This window comes from Gossypium hirsutum, chromosome A08, assembly GCF_007990345.1.
Source record: "Gossypium hirsutum isolate 1008001.06 chromosome A08, Gossypium_hirsutum_v2.1, whole genome shotgun sequence".
In the NCBI taxonomy this organism is placed as follows: Eukaryota; Viridiplantae; Streptophyta; class Magnoliopsida; order Malvales; family Malvaceae; genus Gossypium; species Gossypium hirsutum.
In genome coordinates, this window is record NC_053431.1 from 117,576,248 (window position 1) to 117,594,454 (window position 18,207).

The 18,207-nt window shown below is 35.2% G+C and overlaps 1 long non-coding RNA gene and 1 other non-coding gene across 2 annotated transcripts; both read left to right on the forward strand.

Moving 5' to 3' along the window:
- The first annotated feature begins 9,107 nt into the window (after positions 1-9,107).
- Positions 9,108-9,214, forward strand: LOC121205725 (small nucleolar RNA R71). The gene has a single exon (XR_005900800.1). It is a non-coding gene; the product is annotated as a small nucleolar RNA R71 (small nucleolar RNA).
- Positions 9,215-16,211: 6,997 nt separating this feature from the next.
- Positions 16,212-16,950, forward strand: LOC121204648 (uncharacterized). Its single transcript, XR_005899848.1, has 2 exons — positions 16,212-16,367; positions 16,665-16,950. It is a non-coding gene; the product is annotated as an uncharacterized lncRNA (long non-coding RNA).
- The last annotated feature ends 1,257 nt before the right edge of the window (positions 16,951-18,207 follow it).

Below are 18,207 nucleotides of genomic sequence, written 5' to 3' on the forward strand. Positions count from 1 at the left end.
AAAGAAAGTTAAAAATTTAAAAATTTTCTAAAATAATAATTTTGGGACCTAAATAAGTTACTTAATGAGTCAAGTTTATCATAACAAAGTATCTTATTTTTTTATTATTTTGCTTTGAAAAATTTTTCAAATATATTTGATTTCAAATTTATGTGATCTAACAAGGGATTAGTTATACTACAACACATGTTTAATTTTTTTAATTTAACTCAAACAATTCACTCAATTCAACTCAACTCGATTCGAAATTTTTCGAATCGAGTTGAGGTGATAAAGTAGGACTCGTCAATTCGATTAAGTCAAATTTTTTTCACTCGATTCGATCAAACGCTCACCCCTAAATATATCTTTCTTTTTTGAAAAATGTTTGTCTAATATTTATATTTGTGTTACTTAAGGTTGTACTTTTTTGCATTTAAAATTTTATTAAGTATACAAATCTTTATATATTTTTTATATGCTAGAATTAAATGACCCGAATCCTTATTTAAATAAAATACAGTGGTAAAATAAAATAAAAGCAAAATCCATATAGAACTAAACTTCTTTTATTTTATTTTAGAATAAGGTTTTTAAACCTTATTAAATTTTATCTATTTTATATTAATTAGAATAAGGTGTTTCAGTCTTAGTAGAATATGGTTTTACAAGCCTATAAATAGACATAGTCTATTCCTCTTGTAATTATTCGAATTCGATATAGTGAATTTTCTTCTCCTCTGCCCATCGTTTTTTTCCCGAAAGGGTTTCCACGTAAAAATCTGTGTGTTCTTTATTTTATTTTATTTTATTTTATTTTATTTTTCACAAATTGGTATCAGAGCTTTCGGGTTGTTCATCTCGATCACGGTAATGGCGTCTTTGAAGTATGAAATTTCGCTATTGGATCGCAACACCAAATTTGCGTCGTGGCAGATTAAGATGCAAGCAGTTCTTGCGCAGATGGATCTGGAGGATGCCCTGCTAGGGATAGATAAGATGCCTTCGACATTAACAGATGAAAAGAAGAAGCGTAAGGATCGAAAGGCATTAACACAATTACATCTGCATTTGTCCAACGAAATTTTGCAGGATGTGATGAAAGAGAATATCGCCGCTGCATTATGGAAGAGGCCAGAACAAATATGTATGTCGAAAACTCTAACAAGCAAGTTGCATATGAAGCAGTGTCTTTATGCTCATCGTTTGGAGGAAGGTGCGTCTGTACACGAACACTTAACAGTGTTTAAAGAAATTCTCTCAAACTTGGAGGCCATGGAGGTTCAGTATGATAAGAAAGATCTAGGGTTGATTCTATTTTGTTCGTTGTTGATGGTCCCTAAACTAACTAAAAATTTCGACTAATGCAAGCGCACCTATCGTACAGTAGTATAGTTATGGTGAGACCGGGAATATCGTATCCACGAGGACTAAAAGTACTAGTAATTACTATCTTTTTATTATCTAGCCTAAAAATAAAAGGATGTTTTTAACTAAGACTAATTATCTAATTAACTAAGATTACGACAGAGGTAAAAGTTGAAAAATACTATTTAGAAAACCGATGGAGAAGAGAATACCCAAGGAAGAATCCACCTAGACTTTACTTATCACTTCTGAATTAGACGATTTATTCACTCGACTTAATCTATAGAAATCTCTGATTTATGTTAATATCTCTATCAAGACTAAGAAAAACTGACTCTAGGTTGATTAATTGAAATCTTTTTCTAATTAAAACCCCTATTGTTGCATTAACTAGATCTATGGATTTCCTTATTAGATTTGACTCCAATCCGGCAGCTTTATGTAGTCCTATCTCTAGGATTGCATGCAACTCCGCTTAATTATGGAGGATCTACTCTTAAACAAGGACTTTTGCTCTACTGAATAAGCACATCAAAACTTGAATTAATATCTTGACATATTAAAACAAGAATTAAAACTCACAATTAAGAATAAGAACAAGTATTTATCATATAATTCAAATAGTAATAAGATCTTTCTTAGGTTTCATCTCCCTTAGGTATTCAGGGAGTTTAGTTCATAATAATGGAAAACATCTCAAAACTGGGAAAACAACAAAACATAAAGAAACCCAAAGAACTTCTAAAGAAATTAAATAAAGATCTTCAGTCTTGAAGTAGATCCTGCTTCCGAGCTGATTCCGATGGCTGTCCTTGAGTATTTTCTCCTTTCTACTTTGTGTCTCCCCTTTGATCCTGTTCTAGAGTGTTTATATAGACTTTGGCTCAACAGGGACACGGCCGTATGCCACGCCCTTGTGAAGGTGCTCAGGTCGTGTGTAATTCTGACTTGGTTTAGTGTCGACACGGCCATAACACACAGCGTGTGGCCTACCCGTGTGTCACACACGGGCTTGTGGATTACCCGTGTGGAAGTGCCTAGGCCGTGTGAAACACTGAATTAGGCCCAATTTGTCCGTTCTTGGCTCGTTTCTCGCTCTTTTTGCTATCCTAAGCTCTCTTGAGTATAAAACATGAAATTAACGGATTAGAAGCATTAAATTCATTAAATCTTAAGATAATCCTTCTAAAAATATGTCGAGCATAGGGTAAAAACATGTATATATTATGATTTATCAAATATCCCTACACTTAAACATTTGCTTGTCCTTAAGCAAAATTCTCAACTCAAAATTAAAATTAATTCTTCTTCACTTATAATTCTCATCAATAATGTTTCGAAGTAATCCACAGATAATCACACATTAAGAATTCAACTAAAAGAACATCAAAGTTTCAAACAATCCAAGTTGAGCATTTTAATCATAAAATTATAGGTATCCCCCTTTATCTAAGTAATCACCTTTAATTCCAAATTGGCAAGAGTTGACATCCTCGCTAACGATTCACTCAAATCACTCGAAATATTTAATGTTCAATAATTAAGCACTCAATAGTCAAACATGAAAATTTATTACCATAGGCTTGCATGAAAATCAAATCTCTACCACTATAAATGAGATGATACACGAATCAAAAGGTCTTTAACAGGGTTGCAATGGAGCTTGGGTTAAAGGTATGGGTAAAGGCTGAACAAGAGTGTTAGAATCGAGATTAAATTAATAAGTTACCAAACTTAGAATATTAAAGCTAATTACTGAATTATAAACAATTCCCAGAATTAAAACTATCCAAAACTAATGAAATGGGCTTTCTTTTCTCGAAATAATAACTTTAACTTATCCAAGCTCTTTATAACAATATGTAATTATATGAATACAAATATACGTTTTTTTAAAGAATAAGAACAAGTACAATAATGGAAAGTACATAAGAAGAAATAATGCAGTAATTGGAATGAACGAACATTAGTTAGGTAGCTAAAAAAATCAAATCTCAATAAAAAGGAGTCAATGAAAAGGAAGAAATTCTTAACAAATTAAAAAGGGTTAAGTTGTGGGTTAACATTAAGGGAAAAATCAAAAAACAATAGTTAAGGCTCAAAGAGGTTCATTAAGGGTCAATTATGTGGGTAGGCTTTTTATGGGGTAAGTGGGTTAAAACCTAAGTGCCCTTATCATCTCGGTATATCAAATCAATGGTGTAGTCTATGCATAATCGAAGCAAGTTCTAGAATAACAAATCAGTAATGACACACTCATAAGCAACAATAAAAGTGAACAAAAAAAGATATATGCTCTAAAGACTCAAGATCTCACAAAATTTATGGCTTTTGATGTCAATCCTGTGAATTCAGAACTTCAAGATAATACCTCAATTCAGGGAAACAACCTAGGAATTTTAATTCTCAAAAGTCAACTTATCATACTTTATTCTCTAATATCTTAAGGTGAAACAATCAATGTACAATTACCTATGATTTAATTCAAAACATATCAATAGAAATTATAAATCAATCAGAATTCACTCTAATAATAATATGAGAAAATTATTTGAGAATAAGATAAAAATTCAGGGATAATAAAAATAACCTCCCCGCACTTAAGATGTACATTGTCCTCAATGTACAAAGATAGATAACAATAAACGGATAATATCATAAGAGAGGGAGAGAAGCGAAACTGCCTTGAATTTTTGGAGGGAATCCTTGAAATAATGAAAGTGAAAATTGTAGATATGGCCAATGATGTACATAAGTCGGAGCTACTATTAAGAAAATAAACACAACTGTAAAGAGAATTAAAGGGTTACTCAATAATAGCCATAAAGATAAATATAGTTTGATAAATATAGTTTAAAAGTATAAATGACAAGTCTTTAAAACTAAAATAAAAATAAAAATAAAGCGAAAAATAAAATATAAAATAAATGGACTCAAAACTCCTCATTGGTAGATGGACCTTGAGGTGGTGGTGGTGGAGGCAAGATGTTAAAGTGCTGGCAAATCTGCTGCAGAGTCGCCTCGATGCTGTCGAACCTCGCAAAACACTGTTGCTCGAATCTAGTGAGTCGCTCGGATATATCAGTCAAAGTGGCTGTAGGAGGTCGGCAACTCGGTGGTGAAGTGGGTTTGGGTCCTCGTGAGGGGGAAGGACATCATCAGTAATGTCATCTGGCTCAACCTGGTCATCAGAGTGAACGAGTCTGTACTGAGGAGGGTCGAATCTACAGCGTCGCTTTATCATCCTCATGTGGATCATATTGGAAATTCCTTGAAGAGACATCTGGCCTACTAGTGTGAGTGTCAAAGACATCTTTGGAGTGTCGAAGACATCTTTGGAGTGTCGAAGAGGCTGAAGTGTCGAGCTAGACGAGTCACGTAGGGACCAAGATAGATGGGGCCCCTCCTATGGCGTCTGTCTAGTGGTGAAAAGCAAGGGCATAAAGTATGCCAAATCGAATACATGACCAGTAGCCATACTCTATAAAAAGTAAGTATCGGTGGTGCTAACGACGCCGATGCTCTCTATCCTCCCAGTCAAGGTGTGAGCCAAGATGACATGGATGTAGCGTAGTGCTGGAGGAAGAGAAGTCGCCTTTGAGCGACTTACGTCATAGGGAACAGTACTTGTTGTAAGGTCGGTCCAACAGTAAGAAGGCGAGTGGTGTATGTGTCGGTGAAGATGTAGAAAAGCTTCAGAAGCCATAAACTCCTCCATGTAGAGGCCCAAAGCAGCTCCAAACTCTAGTACACTCATGTGTCTTGTCATGGGTATTCATCACGTGCTGAAGATGGAAAGTAGTGCAAAATTCCAAGGTAAGCTCCGAATAGGTGGGCTCGATAATTGCAAAAAAGTCGATCCTATGGGGCAGTAGAGAGAAGGAATCGAACAAAGTGGGCAAGTTGGACATGCTCTAAGGCGGTCCAATCTATACACCGGCCCAAACCTAGCGATCACACGCGCAAAAGCTGAAACAAGTCGTCCTGTGGGCCTGACAAAAATAGAAGCAGAGGGTGACGACCTTCGATCAAGGCGCTTGATAAGGAGGTTGCGCTAGGACCTTTCCACTTTTTCGAAGCGGGGACGACAGTTTTCTTACCTCGTGTGTTTGTCATAGTATTCCTGAAAAATAGAATATTTGAATATTAGTAAAATAAGAACAAGTATCCCCAAGCAAACATAGCTAGCAATGTAGAAGTAGTTATGTGAATAAGACAAAAATGTGGCGAGATGGAATTGAACAAAGTGGGCAAGTTAGACCTGCTCTAAGGCGGTCCAATCTATACATCAGCCTAAACCTAGCAGTTACACGCGCAAAAGCTAAAACAAGTCGTCCTGTAGGCCTGACGAAAATCGAAAAAGAGGCTGACGACCTTCGGTCAAGGCACTTGATAAGGAGGTTGCGCCAGAACCCTTCCGTTTTTTCGAAGCGGTGATGATAGTTTTCTTGCCTCGTGTGTTTGTCATAGTATTCCTGAAAAATGGAATATTCGAATATTAGTAAAAGGAACAAGTATCTCCAAGAAAACATAGCTAGCAATGTAGGAATAGTTATGTGAATAAGACAAAAATGTAATATGAAGGACTTAGTGTGATAAATGAAAAATGGTTGAGATAAAGAACCTAGTCCTATATGCACCAATAACAAAACATGCGAAAACAAAAAATTGACAGTATGTGAATCTAAATTAGGAGCATACGACTCTAAGTGGTCATAATAAGAGCAAAGAGAGATTGCAACTAAGCTAACAAGACAACCCACGATACCTAATAAGCGAATAAGAAAGAAAATCCTACGATAAGTAACAAACTACCAAAATTAACTAGAAATAGCATGGTCGAAGGTAGGATAAGAGTAAAACCAAAAATAGACATAACCAATGAAATATAATAATGAATCCAAAACTAAGAAAGTTAATAATAATAATACAAAAAAATGACAAGAATAAAAGAAAAATAGAAAATAAATAAGATAAAATATAAGCAAATGAAAGAAATTAGAGAGAAGGTAAACTGACGCGAAATGAGTGGTGGCCGAACGAAAGTGGTGTGGGTGGGCTCAGGTCATGTGGGTTGGGGCGTGGTGTGAGGGCGGGGAAAAATGGGCCGTGTGCGTGAGGCGTGGGGGTGGTTTGCTCGCAGGAGAGAGGGAGAGAAGTGGCTGTGATTTGGTGCGGAGTTAAAGGAGGACGGTGGCGGCAAAAAGTGGACGGAGTAGGGGGCAAGGTAGGGGAAGTCGGCGGTTTAGAGGGAAAGAAAATTTTAAGAAGATGACAAAAGAAATTAGGGTTTACGGGGTTAAATTGGACACGGTCGTGTGAGGCCCGTGTTGGGCCACATGGCCATGTCACACGCCTGTGTTGCACATGGTTAGCCCTTATTTGTCGTGCAAATTTAATGCCTATTTGTCACATGGCCTGAGAGACGCCCGTGTGTCCAGGCCGTGGGATACATTTTTCACTTCTCCCACGCTCGTGTGCCTTACCCGTGTAACTCTCTGACTTATTTAAAATTCAAAAAAGTAATCTCCAGGTTTTACACAGTCTAGGATACGCTCGTGTGTCCAGGTCGTATGGTCCACACGGCCGTGTCGCATGCCCATGTGGATTTATCCCAGGCCATGTGCATGTCGATTTTTGGAAAATTTTAGCGCTGTTTCCACACGGCCAAGGACACGCCCGTATGTCTAGGCCGTATGGGTCACTGTACCTGTATAAAAACACGGAAAATAGATAAAATAAAGGGGTTAGTGGTGTTAGTGCTCGGGTTGTCTCCCAAGAAGCGCTTATTTATAGTCTAAGCTCGACTCACCTCATATTTACACTGTCATGGTGGTTCGAGGAGTTGAAACTCCTCATTCCTGCTATCAATCTTATCAAAATAAGGTTTTAGACGGGTACTATTTACCGTAAAAGAGCCAAATTTAGGATGAGTTACCTCAATTGTACCGTATGAGAAAATGTTGAGTACCTCAAAAGGGATTGCTCCATTAGGATCAGTAGTGGCAACACGAGGGCCTGCTTTATTTAACAGTACTTTGTCTTAAGTTGATTCAATTCACCTTTGAGTTCATCATGACACTGCTTTGGTTCATCGTGTATCCTCGGTTTCTCCTTAACTATTGTTCTCCATTTATCTAGTTCCTCGATTTGTTATCTTCATCCCTCAAGAGTTGTTTGTGGCTCCATCACTTTATCCCTATGGATTTTCTGTATAGCAATCTGAGCCAACATGTTGTTCTCATGAAAAGAACTCGTAATATTATCTCGATCACTAGATAGTCTAACAGAGTCACGAGCTTGAAGTTTAATCGTGTCATCACCTACACAAAGCGTTAATTCTCCTGTACCAACATCAATAATAGTTCTAGCAGTTGCTAAAAAGGGTCTACCTAGAATTAAAGGTACGTATCCTCATCCATGTCTAAGACAACAAAATCAACTAGGAATATAAATTTTTCAATTTTAACAAGCACATCTTCAATTATACCCCTAGGAATTCTAATGGTTTTATCAGCCAATTGAATGCTCATCCTATTTTGTTTGGGTTTCCCTAGTCCAAGTTTTTTTAATATTTTATAAGTCATAATATTAATACTTGCCCTTAAATCAGCTAAAGCATTGTTAACATTCAAACTACCAATTAAACAAGGAATTGTAAAACTCCTTGGATCTTTCAGTTTGTTAGGTAGCTTGTTTTGTAGAATAGCTGAGCAGACTGTATTTAACTTCACATGTGATGACTCATCTAACTTCCGTTTGTTTGATAAAAGCTCCTTTAAAAATTTAACCAAGTTTGGCATCTGCGAAAGAACTTCAATAAATGGTAAGTTAATATGTAATTTTTTAATAATTTAAGGAATTTACCAAATTGTTCGTCCGTGTGATCTTTCCTTGTCGCTTTAGGGTATGGCACACAAGGTTTATACTCTTTGCTTACATTAACCTTATCGTTATCTACCACATTGTCTTGCCTCGGTTTTGGTTCATCTTCAACTAACCTTTCATCATTGTGCACAGTAATGGCATGAAGTTGCTCTCTTGGGTTAGTTTTAATTTTACTTGGTAGGCCACCTTGTGGTCGTTCAGAGATCAACTTAGCAAGCTGTCCTATTTGAGTTTCGAGCCCTTGAATCGATGCTTGCTGATTTTTAAGCAATGTTTCGGTTTTCTAAAAACGAGTTTCTGACACCGAGATGAATTTTGTAAGCATCTCTTCAAGTTTCAGTTTCTTCTCTTGTTGGTAAGGTGGTTGTTGTAAACCTGGAGGATGTTGTGGCATTTAATTTCCTTGACCACCCCACGAGAAATTGGGATGGTTCCTCCAACCTGCATTATAAGTATTACTATATAGGTTATTTTGAGGTCTAGAATTATTACCTATATAGCGGACTTGTCCCTCCTCGGTGCCAGGGTTGAAGGATGGATAATCTGTGTTGTGTACTTCTCCTCCATTTGAATCACACTTCATCACTGGATGTACCTGAATAGAACCACAGAAACCATCAATCTTTTTATTTAAAATTTCTACTTAGTTAGATAGCATAGTGATCGTGTCGAGGTTGAAAACATCAGCTGCTTTTGTCAGCTTCGTTCTCATGACTTGCCACTGATAATTATTCAGTGACATATCTTCTATAAATTTGTAAGCCTCTTCAGGTGTTTTGATCTTTAAAGTTCCACCGGCGATTGCATCGATCAGTTGCCTTGTTGAGGGGTTCACACTGTTGTAAAAAGTCTGAACCTTCAGCAATAAAGGTAAGCCATAGTGAGGGAACCTTCTCAATAAATCCTTGTATCTCTCCCATGTATCATATAGTGTTTCTAAATCTATCTACACAAAAGAAGAGATATCATTCCTCAATTTTGCCGTTTTGGCCTGCGAAAAGTATTTAAGTTCATTTGTTCCCAAGTAGTGATTGACCCTCGTGGTAACGAGTTCAACCACTGCTTAGCCTTATTCCTTAATGAACAGGGAAATAACCAAAGGTGAATGGCATCATCAGAAATGCCATTTATTTTGAAAGTATCGCAGAACTCTAATAAATTGGCCAAATGAGTATTAGGGTATTCATCCGCAAACCATCAAACTGAACAAACTATTGAATCATTTGTATAGTGTTAGGTTTCAGTTTAAAATTATTTTCAGCAATTGTCGGTCTAACAATATTCGATTCAGCCCCCATTAAATTAGGCTTAGCATAGTCGTACATAGTACGAGGAGTAGGATTCTGATTCACCGGATTTGCAGCAACTACAGGAGGCAGCGGATTATTTTGATTTTCAGTCATCTCTTCGGTTGTAGTATGGATATCGTCCTCTCGCTCTTCCTCTATGTATTGTAGACTTCGCCTTATTTATCTTCGATTTCTGCGAGCTGTGCTCTCGATCTTACTGTCAAAAAGTAAAGGTCCTAACGGGTTCCTCCTAGTCATAAACTAGAGACACTTGCCAGAAACAATTAAAAAGGAAAATTTAGAAGAGAAAAATTAAATTAAAAACAAAAAGTAAATTGCAATAAAAGTAAAAATGGCTAAAGTAATAAAAATCAACCGTTCCTAATATCTTAATCCGCGGCAACAGCGCCAAAAACTTGATGGTCGCTAAACTAACATAAAATTTCGACTAAGGCAAGCGCACCTATCATACAGTAGTATAGTTATGGTGAGACCGAGAATATCGTATCCATGAGGACTAAAAGTACTAGTAATTACTATCTTTTTATTATCTGGCCTAAGAATTAAAGGATGTTTTTAACTAAGACTAATTATCTAATTAACTAAGATTACGACAGAGGTAAAAGTTGAAAAATACTGTTTAGAAAACTGATGGAGAAGACAATACCCAAGGAAGATCCACCTAGACTTCACTTATCACTTCTGAATTAGACGATTTATTCACTTGACTTAATCCATAGAAATTCCTGATTTATGTTAATATCTCTCTCGAGACTAAGAACAACTGACTCTAGGTTGATTAATTGAAATCTCTTTCTAATTAAAACCCCTATTGTCACATTAACTCGATATATGGATTTCCTTATTAGATTTGACTCAAATCCGGCAGATTTATGTTGTTCTATCTCTAGTATTGCATGCAACTCCGCTTAATTATGGAGTATCTACTCTTAAATAGAGACTTTTGTTCCACTGAATAATCACATCAAAACCTGAATTAATATCCTGAAATATTAAAACAAGAATTAAAACTCACAATTAAGAATAAGAACAAGTATTTATCATATAATTCAAATAGTAATAAGATCTGTCTTAGGTTTCATCTCCCTTAGGTATTTAGGGAGTTTAGTTCATAATAATGGAAAACATCTCAAAATTGGGAAAATAACTAAACATAAAGAAACCCAAAGAACTTCTAAGGAAATTGAATGGAGATCTTCAGTCTTGAAGTAGATCCTGCTTCCGAGCTGATTCCGATGGTTGTCCTTGAGTATTTTCTCCTTCTACTCTGTGTCTCCACTTTGATCCTCTTCTAGGGTGTCTATATAGACTTTGGAATGCCCAAAATAGACCAAAATTAGCCTTTTTTTCGAATAGAATTAGACTTTGGCTCAACAGGGACATAGCTGTGTGCCACTCCCGTGTGAAGGTGGTCAGGCCGTGTGCAATTCTGACTTGGTTTAGTGTCGACACAGCCATGATACACGGGTGTGTAGCCTACTCATGTGTCACACACGGGCGTGTGGATTACCCGTGTGGAAGTGCCTAGGCCGTGTGAAACACTGAATTAGGCCCAATTTGTCCATTCTTGGCTTGTTTCTCACTCTTTTTGCTATTCTAAGCTCTCTTGAGTATAAAACATGAAATTAACGGATTAGGAGCATTAAGTTCATTAAATCTTATAATAACCCTTCCAAAAATATGTCTAGCATAGGGTAAAAACATGTATATATTATGATTTATCAGTTGCCCTCGTCTTATTCAATCTTTTAAGAATAAATTTTATATAGTCGCGAGTCTCTCACAGTTGATGAGGTTTATGATTCTTTGACCTCGTATGATAAGATGAAGCATCTTGTGGTTAAACCCGACTCTCAAGAAGAGAGTCTCATTGTTTGTGGGAGACAAGATCGGAATGTTGATAATGATCGTGGAAGGACATAGGAATGAAATCCTCGCGGTAAATCTAATGGTAGATCAAAGTCTTCAAACAGAGGTAAAACTTGTAATTTCTGCAAGAAGAAAAAGCACATTAAATCTGAGTTCTATAAGCTATAGAACAAGATTAAAAGGGAGGCTGTGAATCAAAAGGGAAAACAACTAGAAAATTCCAGTGAAGCTGATGTTGTAGAAGACTACAGCGATGGTGAACTTCTAGTCACTTCAGTCAACAATTTTAAAGTGAGCGAGGAGTGGATACTTGATTTAGGCTGCACCCTCCACATGAGTCCCAATCGAGATTGGTTTACAACTTACAAAATAGTGTCTGAAGGTGTTGCTTTGATGGGAAATAATACTTCGTGTAAGGTGTTCGAACAATTAAAGTTAAGATGTTTGATGGAGTTGTCAGAACACTTGCTAACGTACGACATGTTCCAGAATTGAAAAGAAATTTAATTTCATTGAGTACTCTTGATTCAAAAAGGTACATATACACAGTTGAAAGTGGGGTTTTAAAGATTTCCAAAGGTTCCCTTGTTGTGATGAAAGGGCAGTTAAAGACTACCAAGTTATATGTTTTGTAGGGTTCTACTGTTACTAGTGATGCAGCTGTCGCTTCCTCTTCCTTGCCAGATGATGATATTACTAAACTTTGGCATATGTTCCTAGGGCATATGAGTGAGAATGGTATGGCAGAATTTAGCAAAAGAGGACTTCTTGATGGGCAAGGAATTTGCAAATTGAATTTTTGTGAGCACTGTGTTTTTGGGAAGAAAAAGAGAGTCCGATTCACCAGAGGAATCCATAACATGAAGGGAACGTTGGAGTATATTCATTTTGATCTGTGGAGGCCATCCAGAGTGCCTTCGAGAGGTGGAGCTAATTATATACTAACCTTTATTGATGATTTTTCTAGAAAAGTTTGGACATTCTTCTTGAAGCAGAAAAGCGATGTGTTTTCCGCATTTAAGTCTTGAAAAATTATGATTGGAAAATAGATGGGAAAACAAATAAAATAACTCCGCACTAATAATGGCTTAGAGTTCTGTTCTGATGAGTTTAATAGATTCTGCAAGTCAGAAGGGATCGTGAGACACTTGACAGTTTACCATACTCCACAGTAAAATGGCGTTGCAGAACGAATAAACAAAACGATCATGGAGAAGGTTTGGTGTATGTTGTCAAATGTCAACTTACCAAAGTCGTTTTGGGCCGAAGCAGCCTCTATTGCATTTTTTATCAACTAATCCCCATCCGTTGCCATTGAGAAAAAGACTCCACAAGAGGTATGGTCTGGTAATCTTGCTAATTATTCTAATTTAAAGATCTTTGGGTGTCATGCGTATACTCATGTTGATAATGGAAAATTGGAACCGAGATCCATTAAATGTGTTTTTCTTGGTTATAAAGCTAGTGTAAAATGGTATGAGTTATGATGTCCTGAAAATAGAAAAGTTGTGATTGGCAGAGATGTTGTTTTTGATGAAACTGCTATGCTACCTAACTTATCTATTAAAGACTCTTCCAGTAAAGAAAATCAAAAGCAGGTGGAACATCAGATTAATACAGAGTCGATTCCTCAAGCCAGTACAAAAATTGATACTAGAATTGCTTCTTCACCGCAATACTCTATCACCAAAAATAGAACTAGAAGAGAAATTAAACCTTCAAAGAAGTATGTCGAGGCTGATCTAGTTGCTTATGCTTTAAATGTGACTGAAGATATAGATGGGAATCAAGAGCCATCTAATTATTCTGAGGCAGTTAGCTGTGAAGACTCAAAAAAGTGGATGTTTGCTATGCAAGAAGAGATGGAATCACTCCATAAAAACAGAACATGGGATCTTGTAAAACTTCCTAAAGGTAAAAAGGTTGTTCGTTGTAAATGGGTGTTTAAAAAGAAAGAATGGACTCTAGGAGTTGAACCCAGATATAAAGCAACGCTTGTTGCAAAGGGTTACAGTCAAATTCCATGAGTGGACTTCACAGATGTGTTCTCCCCAGTTGTTAAGCATAGTTCGATTCGAGCTTTGCTTGGTATTGTGGTCATGCATGATTTAGAGCTTGAGCAGTTAGATGTAAAAACTGCATTTTTACATTGAAAACTTGAGGGGGATATTTACATGTAACAACCAGAGGATTTTACAGTCTCAGAAAAAGAGGACTATGTTTGCTTGCTAAAAAAGTCCATTTACGGTTTGAAACAGTCACCAAGACAGTGGTATGAGAGGTTTGATTCCTTTATGACTTCTCATGATTTCAAAAGAAGTAGTTTTAACAGTTGTTTTTACTTTAAGAAAAATAGTGGTGGTTCTTTTATGTATCTACTTCTTTATGTTGATGACATGTTGATAGCAGCAAAAGATAAAGGAGAGATAAGAAAGGTCAAAGCCCAACTAAGTAAAGAATTTGAGATGAAAGATTTAGAACCAGCAAAGAAGATACTAGGTATGTAAATTCTCAGAGATAGAAAAGCAAGTAAATTGTACCTAAGTCAGAAGGGGTACATTGAGAAAGTTCATTGCAGGTTCAATATGCAAAGTGCTAAGCCTGTTAGTACTCCTTTAGCAGCCTGTCGAAACCATTTTTTTATTTTGGAAAAAACAGGGATCGACTTTTAAACATGTGGAGTCGCCACCAATCTCTTTGTTTAGGTGTGATTGGGTCACCTACTAAAACATTTTGTTCCACTTAAAACAATTTTGGTTCACGTAAAATTAAAAAAAAATGGGTTCGGGAGTCAATTTACGCATGAGGAAGGGCTAGCACCCTCATTACGCCCAAAAATTGGTACCAGATTGATTCAATGCTATCCTTATATCAAAGATTTTTAAAAAGCCTTTCGAAGTATGGTTTTTTTAAAAATGTTTGAGTAGTTAAAGTGAGCTGTCAAAATTTTCTCGTTTCAAAGATATGCAGCATCATATCCATAGCACGATTGGATACGATCCTTTATACCTTAAAAAATACGATTGATTTTTTACTTTTAAAACTCGTACACTAAAATTATAAAAGGGTATCCAAATATTTAGTTCACCGAAAAATCATACCCAGCACGGTAGGGCACGATTTCCCGAATTCCAAAATATTAGATATTGCCTTATTTCAGAATTTTTGAATAATAAGGAAAATTGGAAATTCATTCAAAACACATTTATTTGTTTTAAAATAGATGGAATACTTAATGCATTGTAACAAAACATTTGTATAGAAACAGATTAATGAACATGAAACAATATGCACACATATAGTACAATAAACCACAATTAATAAATCCAACAATTATGTACAACTATTCTAAGTAAAATGTAACCAAATTCTTAATCATGGATGGAGAACAATTGATATAACAAATAAGATAATGACTAAATAATATACAACAACAATAAATATGGCACAATATAAAACGATCCACAAAACATGTACAAAATAAAATGGAAATTAGAAGTCAATATGGGATAAGACATTTTCAAAATAATGATGAATTAATGAACACATAATATATATATAATATAAGTTGACAAATTTGCATAAAAACTAGGGATATATATAATTATTGAAATAGATATTATAGAATAAAAGTTTGAATCAAATTATATGCAAAATATTTTAGACACAAATTCATTTAAAAATTGACAATGTACACAATAACTTAAATAATATATAAAATATGAAAGAATAATAAAAATACATGATAAGATATAATACTAGGAAATACACACAATAAATTTACCAAACATATGCATAAATAGATTAAGAAATAATTATTTGTAAAAATAGCATGTACTTAAAATGTATTTAAGATTAAATTAATTTTATTGTAAATTATATATATAATAGATTTAAAAATATACTTATATATACAAAGAAAACTATATGTATAAAATGCATGGATTTAATAATGTATATAGATTAAATATATGTACCAATGTTTATGTATATGTATATGTATAATAATAATTTAAATAATGTATAAGACATGTGGTTTCCTTTTAAACACCAAATATATATATTAAAATATATGAATAAATTCAAAAACAGTTATATGTATGAAATAATATAATGTTAATAATATACATAGAGTAAAGTTAACTTTATTATAAAGTATATATACATATAATAATATAAAAATATTTATATAAAATATTATACAAAAGGTCAAAATGATATGCTAAAGAAAAAAAATTACAATAATGATTTTTTAAGCAAAATACAATTATCAAAGTTACTCAAAATATAAAAACAATTAAACAAGAGCTAAAAAAGATGACTATGAAATGAATTTTAAAGAAATGATGAAAAAAAACTAGATTAAAATAAGGTTTAAATAGAAAGGACAATTTAAGAATCTTTGAAATTTAAATTGAGGACTAGTGCGCAATGCACGCAAATGCCAAAGGACCAAAGCTGGAAATAATCCAGATCCCAGAACGCAGTGTCGGAATGTGGGCCAAATTGCAAACACGCGCAAATTACAGTGACAAATTAAGAAAACGCAGTAAAATACATAAGGCACAATTTCAATTTTGTGCAAAAGGGAAGGACCTAATGTGAAAATATCCCCTCTCTGCCGAAATGCGCGGATCCCAGAGGCGATTGAGTCGGATCAATGCGGGTCGGGTTAAACGGCTACGTTTTGGGGCCATTGGCACAGGCCCTAAACGGTACCGTTTTATACACTTAATTAACACTAAAAAACCCTAACATTAGCATACCCAGCCATTTAGAAACAGAAATCAAAAGAAATCAGAACCCTAACTTCCCTTCTGCTCCGACACCGATCGGCCACAACAATCAATGATCGATGTACTCGAGCCTTGAAAAGATGATTTATGGCCTTATGATTCCCCTTTCAACTCCAATTTCAACGAAGCCAAGAGGAATCTATGGCAGATTCGCAAGGTAAGATATTCCTTTCCTTTCCTCTTTTGTTATTTTAAATACAGTAGTGTACAAAATTGAAAAAGAAAATAAGATAATTCAACTGAGAACTTAAAGAAAATGGAAAATCACCTTCAAGAATTTGCCTTCGAAATTCCTTTTCTAATATTTAGTGTGCGTAGTATTCTTTTTTTTGCAGGTACATTCGTCGGCTTTTATAGCCGGATTTAAGAGTAAAATCAAAAAATAAAACTACATTTTATTGTTGTTATTTGCTGTAAATTCTATTATTCTCCTTCTCGTATGTTCCATTTGCAGGAAAGGCCGTACACAAGCACGAGCGGAGACGAGGGCGGGGGCTGGTGGCGCACGTGTGGTGTTCATCCGAACTACTGGCTGATGCGTGAGAGGGAGAACCCTTAGAGCTTCTGAAACAATCACCTGGACCAGTCTTTGGGTCATGTATTGAATGGGCTGGGACTTTGGGTTATTAATTAATTGGGTTTAGGATTTATGCAAATGGGTTTTAAAAATGTATCTGAGTTGGACTGTATATATATATATATTTTTGGGGTTAAATAACTTGTAAATGGATATTGACTTATTTTGGGCTGTCTATTATTTTTGTTTTTATTTTTTGGTTTTTGGTTTTGTATGGGCCCGGGCGAATTGGGCCTATTACACAGCCCATTTTAGACTTTCATCGGCTTTGTCTCCACAATCAAATGATGAGATTGAGTACATGTCACATGTTCCATACTCTAATGCAGTGGGATCTATCATGTATGCTATGGTTTGTTCACGTCCAGATTTATCATATGCAGTCAGTGCAGTTATCATATACATGGAGAATCCCAGTAAAGAACACTGGAAAGCAGTTTAGTGGATTTTAAGATACTTACGAAGTACTACTGATGTTTGCTTACAGTTTGGAAGAACTAGAGATGGAGTCATTGGGTATGTTGATGCTGATTTTGCTAGAGACCTTGATAGAAAAAGATCTCTCACAGGTTATGTTTTTACAATCAGAAGTTGTGCAATCAGTTGGAAAGCCACTTTGCAAACTACAGTCGCTTTATCTACCACTGAAGCTGAGTACATGGCAATTACTGAGGCTTATAAAGAAGCTATCTGGTTGAAGGGGCTCTTTAGTGAACTCAATGAAGACCTTCAAATCAGTACAGTATTTTTTGACAGTCAGAGTGCAATCTTCCTTACAAAAAATCAAATGTTTCATGAGAGAACAAAACACATTGATGTTCGGTATCATTTTGTTCGTGATATTATTGCTCGTGGTGATATTGTTGTGAGCAAAATTAGTACTCATGAAAATCCTGCATATACGATGGCTAAATCACTTCCTATAACTAAGTTTGAGCATTGCTTAGACTTGGTTGGTGTCCATTGTTGAAGTTAAACCCTTAAAGGGTTTTATGGAGGAGGTGGAGAACTTGTTTCTTTGAGAGTTCGCGATGAAGAACTTGTTCATTGAGAATTTGTGTCAAGGTGGAGATTGTTAGAATTAAATGACCCTAATCCTTATTTAAATAAAATACTGTGGTAAAATAAAATAAAAGTAAAATCCATATAGAACTACACTTCTTTTATTTTATTTTATAATAAGGTTTTTTAAACCTTATTAAACTCTATCTATTTTATATTAATTAGAATAAGGTGTTTCAGTTTTACTAGAATATGGCTTTATAAGCCTATAAATAGACATAGTTTATTCTTCTTGTAATTATTCGAATTCGACATATTGAATTTTCTTCTCTTCTGCCCGTGATTTTTTCCCGAACCACGTAAAAATCTGTGTGTTCTTTATTTTATTTTATTTTTCACATTATACAATAATGATTTG